The 6,406-nt window shown below is 51.2% G+C and overlaps 1 long non-coding RNA gene across 1 annotated transcript; it reads left to right on the top strand.

Annotated features, from left to right (window-relative positions):
- The first annotated feature begins 1,322 nt into the window (after positions 1-1,322).
- Positions 1,323-4,802, top strand: LOC142359909 (uncharacterized). Its single transcript, XR_012762696.1, has 2 exons — positions 1,323-2,158; positions 2,974-4,802. It is a non-coding gene; the product is annotated as an uncharacterized LOC142359909 (long non-coding RNA).
- Positions 4,803-6,406: the final 1,604 nt, after the last annotated feature.

Raw genomic sequence — 6,406 nt, 5'->3', positions numbered from 1 at the left:
GGGTGGCCTCTGAAGGTTCCTTCCAACCCAAAGCATTCCATGATTCTGTGATTCTATGACATTCACTGGAGGTTACTCAAGATTTCAAAGTTCTTCTCTTATGAGCAAACCAAATTACTACTCAGGTAATTACATGGTATGTCAGGACCCCTGGATTCCTCTCCTGCTCTTTTCTTGTCTTAAGGTACTGGTGTCGGCGTCCGCTGCGAAGGAACTGACACACTGGCTGTGGGGCTGAAGAGTTTTGACTGCTGGTGACTCGCTGTGAGTCCTTCACCCTGCCTCGGTGCTGTCAACCCTGTAGAGCTGCTGCGAGGCTTCGTTAATCCCCGCAGAGCTCTCTGGTACTCATAGAAGTACAAAATGTCATCATTATGACATAAAAACCCCATTTTATTCCACGCTATGACTGATAGCCAATTTTAATTTCCAGTCCCATTTTGCGTGTTTGTTTTTTTCTCTGCTACATCACTTAATAAAAGAATTGGAAGGCTCTTCTTGCACGTGATGAACAGCCAGCCCTTTCTCCACGTGTGGCTGTCCCCCGGACTTGCCATTATTCGAGGTGTAGACGGGTTTGTGTACAAGCCTGCGCACAGACGTGCACGCTTGCGAAAGCAGGCGCTGGGGCGAGCTCCAGGCCAGCCATTAGATTTCCCCTGCTATTACTCTACTGTACATATTCCTAGTAGATTAGAGCAGAATTTTTTTTATACGCTCTTCTATAAAAAGTGTGCTGTATTGATTGCAGCAGAGTGAGCCGCTGTGGTTGATATCCGAGCGCTAACCCAGATAGGGATTAGCATTACATCAGCCATCAGGCGAGGGAACCTGGCCGGCTGCCAGCCTGTAAAAATGGAAGACATTTGCGTCACTGTTCCCTTGGTAATGCTTCTTGGAGCCGTGTCAGCTGTCCCCCGAGGTTGTTTCCTTAATATGTCAACAGGCATTCCTGAATCTTTAATGCTGAATAGCTCTTTTTCCTCTTCCAAATACACTTAGGTGACAGAACAGCTAGTGTCTCCCGCCGCCCCACGCATGAAAAAATCATATACCTGTGCAGATCAGGCTTAATACCTTGTGAGGGAGGGTCACGGCGGCTACAGCCAGATCTGGGTGAAGCAAAAAGCCCGTCTGCAGCGTGACTGCTGTTCGTCTGCACCGAGGAAGCAGCAGCCCCATTCCAAACCACTCCTCCTTCGCCTCCGAAGCATCCCACTGGAGGGAATGAAGGCGTCGGTGTTGGATTAGTTGTCGGAATTCGCGAACATTTGGAATAAACTGTCTGACCTTGCTTTAGGAATTCCAGTTCCATACAATAACTTCAGGTTCATGCCTGAAAGCTGTAGGACTGCGTGCGCAGTGACCTCTAGCTTCCGGAAACCATTTGTTAGTGCCAGTTGTGAGAAATAGTCGGAGGTTTTATCCAATGACATTTTCACCTTTCTGCTTCTCCGTGCAGCCAGCTGCTATTTTCAACTTGCAGAATTAAAATGCAGGCGAGGTCTGCTTGACCAAGTCTGAGCATGTGCCCTTTCAGCTGAAAGTAAACATCCCCTATCTAAAAGACCTTTTGTTCTGAGGTGGCAGTTTGAAGTTTGCTGTGCAGTTGCTGTAGTAATTAATCACAGACTTGTAATTTAATAGTTCAGGAAGAGCAAGCAAAGAAGTCATTCTAAGAAATCACCCTGTGAGTAACTTAATTTTGGTCAAGGAGCGTTACGAAGCGTTCGCAATAATTTATCACTGTCGCACGCATTTCACGCGATCCACCGACCAAGACCGCCAGATCAGAAAGCAGCTCTGCCGGTTAAAACCCAGCTCTGCCGAGGGGACTGCGAGCTCTGTTATTTTGCAGCCTTTACCCAGCGCTGAAGGACTTCCAGATTCCTCGCGTGAGGAATTTGACCCCAGCGGCGGAATTTGCCTCCGGCGCAGCACCCCTCGGAGAGCTGTTTGCTTCTGCGGAAGGCGTCCGTGTGCCCGGGCGAGGAGGTGCTCGCTGGGGTGCGAGAGGAGGCAGGAGGAGGAGGAGGTCCCTGCCTGCAGCCGGGCCAGCGCTGCGGGGCGGGAGAGGCTTCCTGAGCACCCTGATTTGGCAACCTGCACCAGCAGCGAGGAAACTGCCCTTCAAGGTTGACCTTCTGCACGCTCCCATGTACGTACATTTATGAGGGGGGACCGACACTCCTGCCGATGCCCTGTGCCCGTGCGTGCTTACGGCTGCCACCTGGCTGGTCTCCAGCTGGCATGGCCAGCTTTACCCTGGACTGGCAGGCGACCGGTGACTTGGTTCAGCGGGAGAACGTGGGGCACCCACTGTAAAGCTGAGGCCAGAGGCAGGCAGCCCGAGGGAGGACTAACCTTGCCCGTCTTGGGGTGCCGGGAGAACCGGCTTTCCCCTGAGCCCCATGACACCTGAATCCCACATGGAGATGAACGTTGCTCAGCCGCTTGGTCTGCACCCCAGCTTCCCCAGAGCCTGCTGCTCACCGGGGTCAGAGCCAGACAGCAATGGGTGCTCGTTCCACCCTTGCTCTTGTGCTGCCACAATGCTGGGGAGGCTGGAAGAAGGAGGTGGGAGAAATGTGTCTGATGGGGGTAATCCAAAATTGGGACGGGGCCATATGCCGGAGGCGAGTGGAGAGTACTGACTTCCAAATCGAGGGGCGTTTGGCTGTGGGTGGCCAGCCTGGCAGGAGGGGAGCAAGGGTCCAGCTGGGCAGCTGGGCTGGATGCCGTGAACACAGATGCCAGAGGCAGGACCGACCCCAGCCGTAGCTGCTGCTGCCTCTCAGCTGCCGCGGAAGCCAGCACAGGGCCGGGGTTGCCTTCTTGAGGGAGATTGCCTCTGCGATGGAGGTCTGCCTGAGGGAGAAGCAGCCCCCACAGAAGGGCCAGCGGTGTGGGGAGGGCAAGGAGAAGGGAAAAGGTTCCTTCTGTGACACAGATCTTGTAACTCATCCCTCCCAGGATGGTCTCCTTCCCTCCATTCACCTGCCAGATTTCTCACCAAGTGAGAGGAGCCCCAGATCTTCCTTCAAAGCCCTGACCCTTCCCTATCGTCAGCCTCGTGTCTCCTCTCCGTCTGTTGCTATCATGCGTTTCTATATATAACACAAGACTCCTGTCTGCTGCAAAGGGCGTTTTCTGAGGTAAAGTTAAACACGTGGCAGAACCTTCAGAAACAGAGCCTTGAAAACACAATTGCTCTACCCTGACTGCTTGTGTCATTATTCAAATAGATAGTCGAAAGAAGGTCAGCTCTTGAATACGTTTGAATTTTTATGGTGCTGGGAATGAACTGTCTGCTAGTCCCAGAAAGCTGCAAGTTGAGGTCTTTTGTACCGCTGAGAGCTAAGCTTTGAAAATCCCGGTGACATCTGAACCCCCAAAACTTCTGTCAGCACCGGAGCACCGCTGACAGTCACCGAGCAGCTGCAGCCGTCAGAGGTGGGTGCCAGCCTGCCCTTGGGCTCTGCGCATCCCACCGGCTTTCCAAGCGTGATTCCTCCCCGACTCTGGGTGCAGTTCAACATCTCCGCCCGTGAGCCCAGGGAAGGCAGCGGGAACCTCAACGCCAACCTCAGCGAACGTAGCAGCACCCTCACGACGCTGACAGCAACCCACAAAGCCCCGTACAAGCTGCACTTTTCAGGTCCTCTTTCCATGCGTGCTGCCAAGATGAAAGGCTTCAGGGGCTGTGCTGACCAGCTTTTAAACCCGACTGAAGCAAGCGATCCTCAGAGGCTGGCACAGATTTGTCACATCATGTTCTTTCACCTGATCTAAGCACACCAACTTCACTGGAGTGGTTTTGATCCAGGATGGTCTGGAACAGCTCACTGAAACTGGTCGCTGGAGGACGAGGCAGTATCCCTGCCTCTGTTTGTGCTGCAGCGATTCTCCATTAAATTAGCCCTGGATGCAAGCCTGGCAGGCTAATGGACATCCATACCAATTTGCTGGGCTGTCTGCAGGTACTCCCCAGGGGACTGGATTCCACAGTGACTTACTGTTAGTCATTGTTTCCCCATGACTTTGTACTTTTTCAGCCAAACACTCAATATTCTGGGCAGGTGTCATACCATGCAGCTTCCAGCAGAGAAAGTCAGAGGCAGCCCAAGGAAACACTGAGTTAGGAAGGCACGGCTTTCTGATGGTTAGCACAGGTCCTCAGGCTGCGATTCGAAGGGCATCATTGCCTCGGCTTCACTGGTCTCCAACTCTCATGGAAGAGAGCGCGATAGCGCTGGCAGCAAACAGCGTATCTGGAGACCCAGCACTGAGAACATTGCCTTTTATTTTCAGAGTACGGTTCTGGAGACCCAGCACTGAGCACATTGTCTTTTGTTTTCAGAGTACGGTCTGAAGTGTGTCGCCTGCAGGGGAGTCAACCTCTAATCTGCAGGGTGAGGGTGATGGACGCTCAGGTAGCACAGGAGAGCTACGCCAGGCCCACGAAGAAGGTTATCGGGCATCCTTTTGTGATGCCAGAGAATTTAGAAGCTCAGGCCTGGTTTTGGGGATGGCTGCTCAGCCAAATGCTCCTGTTAAAAAATGACTCATCAGCTAACCGTGTTTATCCACGCGAAGCAGAAGTTCCGTGTCCAGCTGTTTCTCCTAACGCGGGGAAGAAGCCTGGTTCACCTCAGCCGGTCAGCCCCGCTCAGAGTGGAGTGCAGGGGAAATTCCATGAATATCAGGGAACTCGGGTTAGAACAACGTGTGCAGAGACTTATTTGAGATTCCAGATGTTTCAAATTGTCTTCGCAAAAATAAAACAATCTTTTAATACTTCATCAATGTTATGAAAATCTTTTTTGTTTGTTTTTAACTAAATCTCTTGTTTGTCCTGGATGTTTCATAGGTCTGTGCTAATGGATATTAACAGTGCTATGACTCCGTCTGTCAGTCGCAGAAATCCAGCTTGTCCTTCTGTGCCCTGGCTTAGGAAATCTCTTGCTGGAGATTTGGGCCAGGAAAACGAGCAAATGAATGTTCCCTTGCGTAGCTGCAGAATGTAGGGATAGCGAATGCTTGGAAGACCAAAGGGTAGATAGCCATGCCAAATGGGAACACTAGTTATTTCTGGCTAGTACGTGCCTCATGTGAGAAGAGTATGCTGTATTTTTGGACACCTCTGACGGCAAGTGAGTGCTCTTGAGGGCATGGATGGGAACAGGAGGCAGGCAGATTTCTGAACCTTAAGGGCATCTACAAAGGATGTCTATGAAAACGCCCCAGCGGGTCAAGGAAACAGCGTTATGGGTAGCGAATGTATCCCAAGCAAGGTAGTGTTTCTCAGTGATTTCACTGAAAAACCACAGCATGTGCTGGGTGTCACGTTCATGAGATGATCCGGTCCTCAATGAAGGCTGTCAACCAGCTTGCCCATGATAAATATAAGCAGCGCGTGGCTGATGATGTGAACAGAAGCAGGTAAATCAGAACACCATACAAACCTCGGGCGGATAGAACCGAACCAGGGCTAGGCTTCAGCGGACTTCACAGGCTGCGGATGGCTGTGGACTGAGATGGGTATCTGCTGTGGGGAGACAGGCCACTGATTGCTGGTTGACATGGGCACCGGGTGTAGGTGGAAGGCTGTAGCGGAGCGCTCTGCCAACAAGGGATCTGCCACTTCACCCTGTGCACAGCAGGTCTGCAGCGCTGGGAATGCACCGGGAATCAGCCTTACCAACACCTGCCTTCACAGAGCCCTGTGGGGATGAACGCAGGAGTTCTCTGAATGGATACTTCCTTTGCCCTTTTTCTTGGGTTTTGCGAAAAATTCAAAGGCTGCTGACAGTGGATAACTTCTTTTTTTTTTGTGGTCCCTGGTGCTACAGTGCCAATGGAAATGAGGATGCCCTCCAGCCCCCAGCCTGAACTGAGTGTTTTTAGTGGGATCCCATCTTCTATGTCCATAATGGTAATTCCGTCCACGTATGTTACTGCAATTCTACCCTTCCATTCTGGGGCTTCCTTCAATATAGTAATACATTTCCCAATTATTTCCCCCATTAATTTCTATAGATTCTTCTAGCAAAGACTGGTGTTCAGATCTCTGTGCTGGCTTTGGCCATGTAGTAGATTCTGGGGTGGGAGAATGAGTGAACAACTGCCCTGGTTTTAGGCTGTGGCACGGGTGAGTGACAGTCAGAGGCAGGGTAGTGATTGCCTGGGTGGAGGATGTTACCCGAAGCTGTTTCCCAGAAGGTGCAGGGTAAGAGTCATCTGACCAAATGTAGATGTCTGTATCTGAGTACTCATCTTGATTCCCTTTGTAGTCAATGGAGAAAAATAAGCACTTCTGGGGTGTGATTCATCTTAGTCTAAAGGAGACATATAAAGTAAATCAGATGATTCACACCCCAGACGTGTCTATTTCTCTTCATTGAAT

This window comes from Opisthocomus hoazin, chromosome 2, assembly GCF_030867145.1.
Source record: "Opisthocomus hoazin isolate bOpiHoa1 chromosome 2, bOpiHoa1.hap1, whole genome shotgun sequence".
NCBI classification, from domain to species: Eukaryota; Metazoa; Chordata; class Aves; order Opisthocomiformes; family Opisthocomidae; genus Opisthocomus; species Opisthocomus hoazin.
The sequence above is the reverse complement of the archived record's forward strand: the minus strand, read 5'-3'. Positions and strand labels throughout refer to the sequence as shown.